Genomic DNA, 13,952 nt, shown 5'->3' with positions numbered 1-13,952 from the left:
ATGGAGTTCCTCAGGGTTCTGTGCTTGGACCGATTCTTTTTACTTTATACATGCTTCCATTAGATAACATTATTAGACAGCATGGCATAAATTTCCATTGTTATGCTGATGATACTCAGCTGTACCTATCTATGAAACCAGATGAAACCAATAGGTTGGTCAGACTACAAGCCTGTCTTAAAGACATAAAGACCTGGATGACTCAGAACTGTCTGCTTTTAAATTCAGACAAAACTGAAGTTGTTCTCTTTGGACCTGAGCGCTTCAGGGAGAAATTGTCTAGTTATATAGTTACTCTAGATGGTATTTCCTTGGCTTCTAGTTCTACAGTGAGGAACCTTGGAGTTATTTTGACCAGAATTTATCATTTGACGCACATATAAAACTGGTTCCTAGGACTGCCTTCTTTCACCTTCGTAATATTGCTAAAATCAGGAACATCCTGTCTCAGGGTGATGCAGAGAAACTAGTTCATGCATTTGTTACTTCAAGATTGAACTACTGTAATTCCTTATTATTGGGCTGTCCCACATATTCTCTGAAAAGCCTCCAGCTGATCCAAAATGCTGCAGCCAGAGTTCTGATGAGAACTAACAGGAGAGATCATGTTTCTCCAGTTTTAGCTTCTCTTCATTGGCTCCCTGTTAAATTCAGAATAGAATTTAAGATTCTTCTCCTCACATATAAAGCTCTTAATGACCGAGCTCCATCATATCTTAAAGATTTAAGCTGGAATAAGCTGCCAGTAAAGGTCCGGGAAGCAGACACCCTTTCCACTTTTAAGATTAGGCTTAAAACTTTCCTATTTGATAAAGCTTATAGTTAGGGATGGCTCAGGTAATCCTGAAACATCCCATAGTTAAGCTGCTATAGGCTTAGACTGCTGGGGGACCTCATCTGTCACACCTTTCCTCACTTTCCTCTCTTTTTCCCCGTTTAATTTCTCAATTGATTTTATGTACATGTGACATTATTGCGGTTATTAACTTGTGTTTCCCTGTTCCAACAGATATCCTTTGAATGGCGTTATGGTGTTTTTCCCCCCTCTTTTCCCTCTTTTCTGTCTTCTCAAACCCCAGCTGGTCGAGGCGGATGGCCACCCTTCCTGAGTCTGGTTCTGCCAGAGGTTTCTTCCTGTTAAAAGGGAGTCGTTCCACAGTCGCCACAGGCATGCTCAGGATGGGAGATTGGACTAAAGACAAGTTTCGGTGCAATCTGTTGGTTTCCTTAGCTAGGATATTATTTTTTTGATTGGCTCTATAAGAATTAATTGGATTATGATTACAATTAATTGAATTCCAATTGGCTTGAATTGGACTATATTACTTAAGTGCCTTGAGATGACAATTGTTGTAATCTGGCGCTATATAAATAAAATTGAATTGAATTGAATTGAACAACATGTGCACTTTGCAGGCTGTGGATCAGAATATATGACAATGGAATGTGGGGTTCCACAAGGTTCAGTTTTGGTGCCGAAACTCATTTGTGAGGTTACAGAACTCTTACACTTTGTCTTGTTTGCAGATGATGCAAATTTCTTTTGTTCAGGTGATAATTTAATAACATTATCCAGTAAAGTTGGAAATGAAACGGTTAAACTTCAATCTTGGTTTGAAAGAAATAAGTTATTGTTAAATTTGTAAAAAAAAACTAAATTCATGGTTTTCTATAAAAAATGGATAACATTCGATTATCATTTGCAGGTGTTAATATTGAGAAGGTGTCAGAGATCAGGTTTCTGGGAGTTATTTATGAAGCATTGACATGGAAATATCATACAGCACATATAAAAATAAGGTCTGAAAAAGCATTTTCATTCTGAATAAGGTTATGTACGTTTTTCATTGTAAGACAATGAGAATGTTCTGCTGTTCACTGATATTGCCTTATTTTAGTTATTGTGTGGAAGTTTGGGGGAAAACGTATGTAAGTAACAGAAACTCATTGAATCTATGTCAGAATCTGACCTAAAGCTGAAATTAGAAAACACACCGATGCATTATTTATTAAGTCAGCTTTATTGAAACTTACAGATATAATAGAACTGCAGACGTTATTTGTCGTGTTTAAAGCAAAAAAACTAAATTATGCAAAGGTTGCTTGTATTTACTGCAAAAGATGAAAATCACAGAAGGAAATCTGATCTCAAAAATCAAACGGCTCGTACCAATTTAAAACAAATGTGTATCTCAGCTGCTGGAGTCAAACTTTGGAATTCTCAACATAATGATTTAAAAGGTTGTTCAGATGTTTGTCACGATTGTTTAAGTGTGGACCCCAGAGCGGATAAACAGAAACGGGCAAGGTGGAGGTGATTTAAAAAATAACTCACTTTATTGAGGACCTGAACACACAAATACCACCCGCGGAAAGGGCTGAAGCAGATAGGCAGCTGACTCACAGGTGAGCTCAGGCACATGACACAGATGATAATCCAAGGAAGAGTAAATCCAAAAACGTAATAATAAATCCAAAACGGTAAGAGTCATCCAAAACAAGACTATGGTTTAACATTGAAAACCAGAATGATCACTGATAATGCTATCTGGCAAAGAATGGGAAAGACGACAAGGTATTTCTACATGGAAGGTAATTAGGAACAGATAGAATACGGATGTGTCAGGGCTGCATATCATCCCTTCCTCTTGTTGGTGGAAGGAAAAACCAGGATAAGAAAAAACACTAAGCGGAACCTGGAGTTGCAGCCTTGGCTGTGCCACTGTTTCCCTGTTCAAAAAAATGTATAAGGAGAAAACAATTAGACATTATAGACTGGAATTCTAACTGGATGTTTATATTTACTCATTTATTTAGAGTTTTCTCCATGTTGCAGCTAATAAGAGTGTTTGATGGTGAATGTAAATCGAAATAATAAACCATCTTCGACTTTTTTCTGTTAAAGTAAATCAGTTTATAAATAAGAATTAGATTCTTCTAACTGCTCCTTCCCAATCTTGAAAAGTGTCGATTTAAATTATGTTTCACAATTTCTTTTCTTTTTATTTGTTGTACTGTTCATGAAATGAATATATTATGTATATATATATATATTCTAAATAATGTGCTGTTGAATTATTCCACTCTATTTCACTCAGTTTCTCCTCTATCAGCCTGAGTTATTGCATCAGGTCAGTGTGGGGTCGTCAGAGAGCAGCTTTTAGTTTTCCAGTCACATGCCAAGCAGTCGACCTACAACACAGTTAGATTCAGCTCCATCTGTTTCTTGGTTGCTTTGCAGAGGTTTGTTGTTGGAGATAAGACAGATGTGCCTGGGATCGTAGGCTTGACCCCCAAAGAGCAGGTAAGATTCTCCACCGGGCAGAGCAGCTGCAGTCAGGATGCTTGTATTTCAGATCTTTATGATCTCTGCTAGTTCCTGAACTCGCTGACATCCTGATAAGGGATCACAACAGTGCAGCCTGTAAGTAACACATGCATGGAGCAGTTTTCCTGCATCACTCTAAGGAAGGATGTTCCTGTATGTGTGTGAAAGAAGGACATCCAAGAAATGTGTTTTATGTGTGAGTTACAGGACATATCCAGACCAAAACAACCCAGAGGTGTCCTTAGAGGTGTCATCTCAGGAGTCAAAGTCATCCAGGCCTCTACGTTCAGGTTTCATCAACATAACTGGATGTTATCAACATCACAACGAGTTGCTATAAATGAATACACCGGAGGACACTTTGTGAGGAATTATAGGATTTATTCATAAAAAAGTACACACAGTTAGTAAATTATCATGTCACATAAAACAAAGTCAGAATAGAAAAGATGAGTAAAAAGCTTCATTTGGGTTGGTGCTGAAACCTCTCCTATTGTAATGGGATTCATCTGTAAATGTGTTGATGATGTGACTGTGGTGAAAACTGTTAAAACACGGTCCACAAACAAGTCATGGCTGACAGGCGAGGTCCGTTCACTCCTGAAGACCCGTGACTCTGCCTTTAAAGCTGGCGACGCGGTAGCATACAGGGAGGCAAGAGGCTAAGAAACAGCATGGGAGGAACTTGGAGAAGCACTTTGAAGACATCAGGGACACGAGGTGCCTGTGGCAGGGATTTCAGACAGAAACAGGCTACAAACATCAAAACAGCTCAGTGCAACAATCCATCGCTCCCAGATGACCTAAACAGGTTTTATTCCCGGTTTGAGGTCACTAACACTAGGGGTGCACAAAGACTGACACCACTGACCAGGTTCTGCAGCTGTCTGCTGAGAGTGTTAGGAGGACCTTTGTGAGGATAAATCCTCCAAAAGGAAGAGAACAGGCCTCTCCAAATCAGCCCAGACTGCGTTTTACCAAAAGACCATCGAGAGCACCCTAACCTACTGTATGACTTCCTGGTACTGGAACAGCAGAGCAGAAGAGAGACAGAGACTGAGCAGAGTGGTAAAAACAGCGGAGAGGATTGTTGGGAGTCCTGCTGTTACCACTGGGGACATTTACAAAAAAAGCTGCAGAGGGGAGTGCATCATTCAGGACCTCTCAACTGTCTCTTTTCCCTCCTGCTGTCAGGAAGGAGATTCAGGAGCAACAGTTTCTTCCCGACTGCTGTTGGACTGCTAAACACAAAGTAATCACTGGCTGCCTGTCCCCACTATGCACTTTAACTTTGAAATTGATAGTATTCAACATTAATTACTATTATCATTTGTATTTAGTTTTTTTTTTTTTTTTTTTAAATACTGTATTTTCTTATAAATTTTACCTGACAATTTCTAAGTTTGCTCTGACTTCTTTAAAGTGTTTTAACTTGAGAAATAGCATTTAGTTTTTATGTACACATAATGACAAAGTGAATCTGAATCTAAATGAAGGCACATTCACCTGAAATAATGAGCTTTAAACAATATAATTCAGTCTTACACAGGCACTAAATGAATGACAAGTATTGAAATAAACCTGTTTATTATCACAAGCTGGTAGTTGGTTCTATGGTGGAATATTAACAAAGAACAGCAAACTGTAAGATGCTGCTGAATGTATGTACTATATATGTACTTTTAGTGTGAAGCTTTGACTGGAAACACAAAAAGATGGCAGCTTCCATCTTTAAAGGACTGGAAGAGTTAGAAGAGTTTCAAACAGAAACTGACTGAATCCATGAATCTGGAAATGGTAAATGGACTTGTACTTGTATAGCGCTTTTCTAGTCTAGCTGACCACTCAAAGCGCTTCACTACATGCCACATTCACCCCACTCACACACATTCATACAGCACGTCTTAGGATATAACTACGTGCTTTCTAAGCATTCACACACATTCATACCCCCAATGATACACTGGGGGAGCAATGTGGGGTTCAGTGTCTTGCCCAAGGACGCTTCGACATGTATCCTGGGGAAGCCAGAGTCGAACCACCGACCTTCCGATTGGTGGGCGACTGCTCTTCCTCCTGAGCTACAGCCGCCCCGAAAGGTGTTTCTGAGTGAAAGAGACAGACATGTACAGACTGAACTATCTGTTCAACAGTCGTTCTCTGACAGGAGGAAACTCTTTAAACTCAACACAGAGACACTGAGGAAGCAGGTGACCAGAACCCAAATCCAGGATGCAGAGGTTCTTCAGTGAATGTGGTGTTGAAGGTGTGGAGGTGGATCAGTGTGTCAGAGGAGACTCTGTAGAAGGACAGAGTGCCAGCAGGACGGTCCACATACACTGCTGCTCTGTTAGAGACAGAGGAGGAGGAGGAGGAGGAGGAGGAGGAGATGGGTGTTTCTCTCTTATTGTGATAAACAGAGTAACCTCTATCAGAGCAGGTCAGACTCCAGGACTGGTCATTCCATCCAAACATACAGTCTCTGCCTCCTCTCCTGCTGATTCCTCTGTAACTCACTGATATATAAGCTTCTCCTCTCCACTCGACCTCCCAGTAACAGCGACCAGTCAGAACATTTCTACACAGAAGCTGAGGACACCAGTCATCAAACCTGTCTGGATGATCAGGATATGACTGAACCTCCTCCACACATGTCACCTTCCTGTTGTTGTCAGACAGTTTCAGTTCTTTGTTCACTGTGTTTGTGTCGATTGTGAGTTGACAGGAATCTGATGGAGAGAACAAACACAATCCAGCTGCAGTTATTGATCTATCATCTGTTCACTTTGATCAATGAGTGATGTGACAGTGTGAAGATGGTTGGATGTCATGAATCAGATGAAGAACACACTTACACTTCCTCAGACCTGGTGTCAACCATCGTTCTCCAGCAGGCTCCACCCTGAAAGGAGGAGGGGGGGGGGGGGGGGGGGGGTCAGAGCAGCACAGTCTCTTTCAGCATGCAAACATGGACATTACATGGCTCACACACACATGTTCTACACTGAGAAAGAAACACGAAAACATCTGGATACATCCACTGGAATTTAGCATCTGGAAACTAGAATGAAAGCTGTTGGACTAACATTGACAGATACAAAACTGCTTCTTTCAACCATTTCAGAGTCTGTTCATTTGAAACAAATATTTTAAACTGAAAGTCTGATTTTGAACTTTGAAGTTTAAAAAAAAAAAAAAAAACATTTTTCAATTTATAATATTCGGTTTTGTGAAAATTATTACCATACATATTTCCAGGTTGACGCTAATTCATAAAAGGGAACTTTAGCTGAAAATGGTTTTACAAATCTTTGTGCTTGTTATGTTTGTTGGTTTTGTGGATCCAGGTCCCTCATCTGGCCGTCTGCCAGAGTGTCTTCAGCTTCAGGTCCCTCTTTCCTCAGATCCTCACCGTCATTCATGTCATTGTCACTCATGGTATCAGGTTTGTCCTTGTTATCCATGTCAGGTTTTTCACAGTTCTAGTCAGGCTTTTGTTTTCGAAGTTTTTGTATACCGGCTCAGCCACGCTTTTTGTTAGACTGTTTAAAGAAATCAAGTTTTCAGTTCAAAGATCTGCATCCGGGTCCTATCTTCGCCACGCACATCACCCATCTCTCTAAGCTGGCGGTGCTAAGCTAGGCTAACATGTTCTGGACCCATCTCTGTATCTGATCCAGGGTCAGAGGACCAACAGACACTTCTCACTGTTGTTCCTGCAGATGTTCTCCTTGGAGACCTCCTCCACAAATATCTGCTGTTTCTGTTCAACCAGAGTTTCTGCTGTGAGCAAAGGAAAAAGGCTCCTACATGTGTGATTGTTCATGTAACACTCAGCAGGAAGCAAAAACACAGGGCTGAGTGCAGGACAGAGAACATCTTTCCAGCTCTTCCTCCTCTATCAGACATTGTGTGTGGCTGCAGCAGGCCTCTCCATACCTGAGTTTGTGTGGATCCTTCAGTGCAGCCGTCAGCAGCTTCACTCCTGAGTCTCCTGGATGGTTGAAGCTCAGGTCCAGCTCTCTCAGATGGGAGGGGTTGGAGGTCACAGCTTCAGCCAGAGAAGCACAGCCTTCCTCTGTGATCATACAGCCTGACAGGCTGCAGACACACAAAATGTAAATGTAATTATTTACTCAAATGTCCTCCTTAAATTTCCTAAATAATTCTCTTTTCTGTTTTGGCCCAAGCACCAAAGGCGGTGCGAAGGCCCTTTGTGTCACGATGCGTAGTGCCAGAAGGGAGGACCCAAATGCGACTTAAAAAAAAAACAGATTTACAAAACAAAAAGCACAAGGCAAGAACCAAGGGCGCGGCAGAGCCGGAAGATAAGACTATGGCAAAACAAGTGGCAAAAACCTGAACTGCAGAGACGTGGCTAACAAATGTGACATGAAACATGACAGGTCAGGTGAGGATTTCGTGATGACTGTGAGTGAACCTGGAAACTAAATACTGGGGAAGGTGATTGGTGACAAGGTGCAGCTGTGAAACAGAAAACAGGTGGCTTGAGTGAAGCTAAGTGACAAGGGGAAAAAAATGAAAAGAAATTAACCTGGAAACATGACAAAAACCTCAAAACATGACAAAAGAAAACTTAAAACCTGACAATTTGTATCTATAGCATTTATTTTCCTGGCAAACAAATTGATTTTGGGGGCCTTGGAAATTTAGCTCATGATTCAGGAATGGTGAAAAGGTTCATATTTGAACTGTCTCAGAAGTGGGTAGAACTCAGCCCTGCCCACTAACTTCACTGACGTGGATGAAATTTGATACATGCATGTCAACCCTACAAGACAGCTCTTGGAACCATCCAAAAATCAAACAGGAAGTCAGCCATTTTGAATTTAAATCTGATTTTAGCTGCAATTTTGTTCCTTATCAGGACTTGTATCTTAACAAACTCCTACAGGTTTTATCACAACACCCTGAAACTCGGTCAGTATTTAAATAAAACTCATGTCACCAAAGGATTGAATTTTGATGTTTCACCATCTCATAGGATATTGTTGGTTTGATCTTTGACTAATGACTCGGACCTCATTCACCACACCAACTTCAAATGGGGTCAGACATCAGATAACAAATACTTCATTTAGAAAACTGACTTTTCGCTGGATGGTGTGGCGAGTTTCAATATGTGATATTAAAAATCACTGCTATAATCATCCGAAAGTCCTCAGATTGATAGGGTTTCATCACTTTCACCCTAAACAAATGCCCATAACCTTCCAACGCCCTGGCCCCGCCCACTGACAACAGGAAGTGATAGGCCTATATGTATGAATAATATATAAGTGAATATATGGAGAGATTAACTCCATATATTTATGGATTTTGACAGAAAATGGGCAACCCTTTCACGATGCTGATTACTAAAATTGTTTGTTCTCCATCTATACATCCTTCGAGGTACGAGCTCAGGCTCAACACCTTGGTGACAATAGCCATCATCGCTGCTTTTACCTTTTATATGTTTATTATTCTTTCTCTCATTCTCAGAAGTTCAGACATGAGGACAAAGTTTAACAGTAATGTTTGTCCTGCTAAAGTTTACAGTGTCATCCTCTTTAATGTAAGACAGAATGTGGAAGCAAGATTCTCCCATTTCTTATGGGTCGGGATCTCAGGACACTCCATGCATCACATTAAGATTTGCACCATCATCAGTTATACAAGTTGCTTTAACCTAACCTGAGAGATTCCAGTTTACAGTTTGGACTCTTCAGTCCAGCAGAAAGCTGCTTCACTCCTGAATCCTGCAGGTTGTTGTTACTCAGGTCCAGTTCTGTCAGACTACAGGACTGGGAGCTGAGAGCTGAGGACAGAGCTTCACAGCTTCTCTCTGAGAGGTTACAGCCACTCAGCCTAAAGAGATGATAACAAAACAAGAAAGTCTTTATACACGTCAAAGATAACACAGTACTGATGATCAAATCTAACAATCAGGATACTAACAGAGCTTTGTTGGAGGCTTTGACCACTGGCAGCAGCCTCAGAAGAGCCTCCTCTGAAGCAGAGTATTTCTTCAGGTCAAACACATCCAGATCTTTTCCTGATGACAGTAAGATGAAGACCAGAGCTGACCACTGAGCAGGAGACAGTTTATCTGTGGAGAGACTTCCTGAACTCAGGGACTGTTGGATCTCCTCCACTAGAGAACGATCATTCAGTTCATTCAGACAGTGGAACAGATTGATGCTTCTCTCTGTAGACAGATTCTCACTGATCTTCTCCTTGATGTAATCAACTGTGTCCTGATTGGTCTGTGAGCTACTTCCTGTCTGTGTCAGCAGGCCTCGTAGGAGACTCTGATTGGTCTGTAGTGAAAGACCCAGGAGGAAGCGAAGGAACAGGTCCAGGTGTCCGTTTGGACTCTGTAAGGCCTTGTTCACAGCACTCTGGTAGAAGAGAGTCTCTTTTAGTGTTTCAGACTCCTGAGATTTTGATTGTTCTTCCATCAGGTTGACTCCAGAGTTGATGAAGGTCAGATGGACATGAAGAGCAGCCAGAAACTCCTGAACACTCAGATGGATGAAGCAGAACACCTTCTCCTGGTACAGCCCTCTCTCCTCTATAAAGATCTGTGTGAACACTCCTGAGTACACTGAGGCTGCTGAGATATCGATGCCACACTCTGTCAGGTCTGATTCATAGAAGATCAGGTTTCCTTTCTGCAGCTGCTCAAAAGCCAGTTTTCCCAGAGACTCAATCATCTTCCTGCTCTCTGGACTCCAGTGTGGATCTGTCTCAGCTCCTCCATCATACTTGACCTTCTTCACTTTGGCCTGAACCACCAGGAAGTGGATGTACATCTCAGTCAGGGTCTTGGGCAGCTCTCCTCCCTCTCTGGTTTTCAACACATCCTCCAGAACTGTAGCAGTGATCCAGCAGAAGACTGGGATGTGGCACATGATGTGGAGGCTTCGTGATGTCTGGATGTGGGAGATGATCCTGCTGGCCTGCTTCTTATCTCTGAATCTCTTCCTGAAGTACTCCTCCTTCTGTGGGTCAGTGAACCCTCTGACCTCTGTCACCATGTCAACACAGTCAGGAGGGATCTGATTGGCTGCTGCAGGTCGTGTGGTTATCCAGAGGCAAGCAGAGGGAAGCAGTTTCCCCCTGATGAGGTTTGTCAGCAGCACATCCACTGAGGTGGACTCTGTAACATCAGTCAGGGGCTCCTTGTTGTGGAAGTCCAGAGGAAGTCGACACTCATCCAGACCGTCTAAGATGAACACAACCTGGAACTCTTCAAAGCTGCAGATTCCTGCTTCTTTGGTTTCAGTAAAGAAGTGATGAACAAGTTCCACCAAGCTGAACTTTTTCTCTTTCAGCACATTCAGCTCTCTGAAAGTGAATGGAAACATGAACTGGATGTCCTGGTTGGCTTTGCCTTCAGCCCAGTCCAGAGTGAACTTCTGTGTTAAGACTGTTTTCCCAATGCCAGCCACTCCCTTTGTCATCACTGTTCTGATTGGTTCATCTCTTCCAGGTGGGAGTTTAAAGATGTCTTCTTGTCTGATGGTTGTTTCTGCTCTGCCTGCTTTCCTGGATGCTGTTTCAATCTGTCTGACCTCATGTTCATCTTTGACCTCTCCAGTCCCTCCCTCTGTGATGTAGAGCTCTGTGTAGATCTGATTCAGGAGGGTTGGGTTTCCTGCTTTAGAAATCCCCTCAAACACACACTGGAACTTCTTCTTCAGAGCAGATTTAAGTTTACGTCCACAAAATTCTGAATGAAAACAACAAATAACATAAGTAAATAAACATTTAAACCCTGTAAAGAATGAGTATTTGAACATGTGTTGTTCTGTGTGTTGAGACATCAGTAAATGTGTCATTTATCCAGCAGGTTAAATCTTTAGAGAAATCCTCTTACTGCTCTGCAGACGGTCAGCCAGCTCCTCCTGCTTCATTCTCCTCAGGAAGTGAACTGTGATCTTCACTAATGCCTCTCTGCCGCTCCTCTGCTCTTCATCCTCATCCTCCCTCTGACTCTCTAAGCATTCTGGGTAAACTGGACTCAGAACCTTCTGGATTTTCTTCAGCTCCTCCTTCACAAAAGTGACCATGTTGTCCTCCAGCAGCTGGAACAGAATACTATATGAATGAGCCAATCAGACTGAAGTCATGGAGCCAAACATCAGATCCATGTTGGACACACTGACAATCCACTGGTCTACAAAGTGCAGCATGGAGATGACTGTGAACAGAATAGATGGAAAAGTAGTTGTTGCACATGTACAGACCATAAATATGGAGTCCAGCTGTGTTTGATGCTGCTGGGCAGACTGACCACTGGGGACCTCTGAACTCTGCTGGTCCACTCTGTGGAGGAATCATGAAGAATGAGCTCACATTCTGTCTGTCCACACAGAGACAAACACAAGGTAAAGCTCCATGAAGTGATGTGTGGATGTGAACAGTGAATCAGAGGACTCCCTGTAGTGGGAAAGCTTTACTAGTCCTGCTGATCCCACTGAGAATCAACGGCTCAGTCTGCAGCTGCTTGGAGCTTTCAGCTCACTTTGGTTGGGTCCAACAGCTCTCAGCAACCCCTTCAGAAAGCTTTCCCTCCCTGCTGAAGTGCCCTGGAGCAAGGCAGCCAGAGCCAGTGTGTGCTTGGATCAGACTGGTTGTACTGGGCAGCTCCCAGTGTGAAGGCTTCAGACGATGACTGTACAACATCATCTGATGATTATTTCCCAAAGACAGGAGACAAACTTTCATTGTAGCTTCCAAAAGCTCTGTTTAGTTAACTGGAAGAAGCAGAGTTACTGTCTGTTCACCAAGTTTCATTTAACTTCTCAAAGCTTTAAGCAGCTAACCAGCACCCTGCTGACTGTTCCTCTCCTGAACCTGGAACACATCACACCTCCATCAGCTTGATGTGGTTCAGACGTACAGGTTTTTAATTCTAAATAAATCTATCTGTCCTCCTCCATCCAGCAACACCTGCCACCTGAGTGGAAGTTCCTACCTACACTGTGTAAGAGCCAAAGCACAAAGGTGACACCTGCTGGACCAGCTGGTGTCCTACAGACACTCAGAAACACCTCCTGCAACATCCATTCTTTCCTCTGTGACTGCTGTGTTTGTGGAAAACATCCAACACACACCGCTTCACATATGAACATAGAAATGGATGTGAAACAGAGCTGAGCTCACATTAAACACATGCTGGAATAAAAAATGTTCAAACTGACTCTGCTACTGTTAGAGTTTTTAGTTGTTATCTCATGATATACCCTGTGTTACAATTACATTCCTGTGCTTTAACTGCACTCATATGCTATGCTATGTGCCATATATGGATCATATACTGCATTAGTTCTAATCATGTGATGATGAAATGTATGTGCGTATGAACAAAGGGAGATGCCTCAGGAGTCTTCCAGAGGTCAACTGAGTTCAACTGAGTTCAAACTACAACACACAATGCCTGATTCAAACTAGTTTATAGATGTATCTCTTTGTATGATTATGGTCAAGGTCTCACACTCTGAATTTGCAGATGTGTCTCCATACCTAAACATTAGACAGAGTCAGGCGCTCTGAACTTTCTATGCAACCTTTTGTTTTGTAAAGCTCTTCCCCTTTTCTTATCTCTGAATAAAACTAAGCTGGTGCAAGGAGGGAGTCAGAGATTGCTGGAGGTTGCTTAGACACATAAACCTGTGGCTGAAGCAGCGACGGCTCTCCCCTTTTGCAAAAGCTGAACTTTATATTGATCACTTATGTGGTTCTTTCTGTTTAAGGTGGGACTTTGTTAATAAGGAACAAAACCCTATCAGTTACACTTTACTCTGTTACAACATTTACACTCAGCTCACCTCTGAAAGGATGGATGTTGGTCTGATTTGAAGTCATTATGACGATCCATTGAATCCTCACTCTTCATGGACACACAGCTTGTTCCAAGTTCAAGTCGAGGTCTGAGTCTCTGATGGATCCTGACAGAAAAACACTTGTTTTTTTCAAAGGGTTGAGAGTGTTTTCCTGTTTGTGTGATCAGATTCATTCTGCTCTTTCAGAGACAAACTACAGCTGCACCACACTGGAAAACACTGACTTTGGAATATTTGATTTTTCTGGAATATAAAGTGTCAGATTAAAAAAATTAGATCTTTTCACCAGATCACATGAGCAGGTTTATTAGGAGAGAATTCATAACAGATCAGTTACTAACATTACTGGGCTGATTTGGTCATTTTGATCTTGTTTCTTCAGAAGGTCGTTTTAAACTGACGTCATTAAACACAACGTGTGAGAACGTAATATTTCTACATCAGCCGCCCTGTTCACTACATAATCAGCTCCTGTGAAAAAGTCACATCAGTGGAGAGATATTCAGCAATATTCTCCCTTTGTTTTAATAAAGAGCTGCAGGACTGAACTAAAATATCACATTACACACATGATGCAGCTAATTAGTCTCATCAGAGACATCAAGAACTGATCCAAGTCTCAAGTAATTCAGCTGAAAACTGGTTATCATCTGAAACATGATGCGGCCTCCACTGAATACTGACAGCTCACCTCTCTGTGGAAGAAAGTTGTCCGTCCTTAAAGTTAACAACATCTTCCTTTGAACGGTCACTCTTCATGGACACACAGC

The 13,952-nt window shown here is 42.0% G+C and overlaps 1 protein-coding gene and 1 pseudogene across 1 annotated transcript in view; both read right to left on the bottom strand.

Annotated features, from left to right (window-relative positions):
* LOC140314142 (uncharacterized) overlaps positions 1–13,952 on the bottom strand; it is a 206,422-nt gene that overhangs the window by 102,782 nt on the left and 89,688 nt on the right. The gene's annotated exons all lie outside the window — the stretch shown is intronic.
* The window catches only part of LOC140269229 (uncharacterized), a 45,456-nt pseudogene continuing 36,598 nt past the window's right edge, over positions 5,095–13,952 (bottom strand).

This window comes from Leuresthes tenuis, unplaced genomic scaffold (genome assembly GCF_036924035.1).
Source record: "Leuresthes tenuis unplaced genomic scaffold, fLeuTen1.0.hap1 SCAF_1, whole genome shotgun sequence".
NCBI lineage: Eukaryota > Metazoa > Chordata > Actinopteri > Atheriniformes > Atherinopsidae > Leuresthes > Leuresthes tenuis.
This window is presented reverse-complemented; position numbering and strand designations above follow the sequence as displayed.